This window comes from Magnolia sinica, chromosome 8 (genome assembly GCF_029962835.1).
Source record: "Magnolia sinica isolate HGM2019 chromosome 8, MsV1, whole genome shotgun sequence".
Classification (NCBI taxonomy): Eukaryota; Viridiplantae; Streptophyta; class Magnoliopsida; order Magnoliales; family Magnoliaceae; genus Magnolia; species Magnolia sinica.
This window is the reverse complement of record NC_080580.1, coordinates 46293460-46295404: the sequence shown is the minus strand read 5'-3', so window position 1 is coordinate 46295404 and position 1945 is coordinate 46293460. Positions and strand designations below refer to the sequence as shown.

Here is a 1945-nt window from a genome sequence, read left to right as displayed (position 1 = left end):
ATTATTCCAAAATTCACATTTAGATCTTCTTATAGTTCTAGTTCTAGTTATTTTTAGAATATGTACAATTTTACTCCCTGTGGATTTGACCTCAGTCTCATCGAGATTATTATTACATCGCGACCCTACATTGGGGTTGTGAACAGTAGCTAGAGGTTTTGGTGTAATCAACCGCTCAGGGAATGGCACAATCGACTTACTCACTTTTTCCGGTTCTTCCTCATGTGGGGCATTATAAGGTCTATCATTTTCAATTTCTTCCGAGTCCTTAGGCTTTTCAACCCTCGCCGGAATGGTTTTATCAATAATCTTCCCACTCCTAAGTGTAGTGATAAACTTAGCCTGCTCCATCTTATTTGAAGAGCTTAGGTCACTAATTTCACATTGTAGTTTTGGATTGGGGAGGGGTTGGGTTGGAAGCATCCCTTTCTCCCCACTCCCTAAGTGTAACTCAATCCTTTTAATGGACGATGCAAACATTCTCATTGTTGTTTTGAGATCCTGGAATGCTTATACCGTATTCTGGTTAAATAGCTCTTATTTTTGTATGAATTTTTAAACCGTATCCTCTTGAAGCCTCTTTTGATTTAAAATTTGAGTAAGGGCCTCTTATGAGTTAGCCGTTTGTCTATTCCTCCAACTGAAATTTGGATGGTTTCTCTAGCTGAAGTTGTATGTATTTGAGGTGGGTCCTCTGAAAGGTCTTTGGTAGTTGTTTATGACATTTGATTGCTCATTCAATATCTCTTGAAATGCAGGAATTGTTGGGCAACTTTCAGTTGTATGTATGTTACAAGCACAAATACCATAAACAACTTCCACAGCCTTTTTGGGTTCCGCCTTCTTAAATTTCATGGCCTCGACTTTCCTTTTGAGATTGACCACTCTTGCATTTATATCATCTTCATCTATTAAAACATAAATTCCTCCCATTTCCTTTGATTAAGTAGGCTTAGAAGTGGTGGTTCTTGAGGAGGTATCCCATGATTACACGTTTTCAGCAAGCTTATCAAAATAATCCCATGCATCATCGGCTTTCTTGTTCATGAATTCCCTATTACACATCATCTCCACAAATTGGCACATGGATGAGGTCATTCCTTCATTGAAAAAGCTCATTATCTGTCATGTTTTGTATCCATATTGTGGACATGAATTTATGAGATCCTTAAATTGCTCCCATCATTGGAAGAAGGTCTCATCCACTTTTTTGCGCAAAATTCATGATTGCTTTCCTTAAGGTATTCATTTTATGATATGTGTTGAGTGTCAAATATTGCATATTTTTCTGTATTTATATCTTAATTTTATGAACATGATATGGCTTAATGATATATTTTATACATGCTTGTGTTGCAAGATGAATCTGAGAGCTTGTATTGAAAAGAATGCTAAAAGCATGGATTTAATGCTAAAGAATCACCAAGGCAACAGATGGATCTTAGGAGAACAAGAATTAAGAATTCACATGCCAAAGATCCAAGGAAACCAAGTACAAAGGATAAAGAAAGGAGTTGAAAGAATGCAGAATCCGCAACAAAAAACAGGACAGTTCGGTTTGACCTGAACCAACTTCGGTCTGGCCAAAATCGCAGAAAACTGTCCAATAAGAAATCAAGATTTTCAAGCTTAATTCGGTCTGACCTGAGCCAACTTCAGTTGGAGTCGATCCGACCTAAATTTGACAGATTTTCTGCACAAGATTTTTCAGCATCAACTTCAGTCCAACCGAAGCAAACTTCGGTCCAACCAAAATCGCGCAAAATTATTCAGCGAGAAAGTATGATTTTTAACCTTAATTTGGTCTAACTGAAGCGTAATGCGGGACTTATACGAAGTGCCTAAATTCAAGATGGTTTTCAGATATTCGAAGGAGTTACATAAGATGGGGCTTCACAACTATAAATAGGAGTCCCTAGGACGTTCCTAGGTATCTTCTAGGGTT

General features: G+C 37.5%; 1 non-coding gene across 1 annotated transcript; it reads left to right on the top strand.

Moving 5' to 3' along the window:
* The first annotated feature begins 1135 nt into the window (after nt 1-1135).
* LOC131254610 (small nucleolar RNA R71) lies at nt 1136-1244 on the top strand. The gene has a single exon (XR_009175730.1). It is a non-coding gene; the product is annotated as a small nucleolar RNA R71 (small nucleolar RNA).
* Nucleotides 1245-1945: the final 701 nt, after the last annotated feature.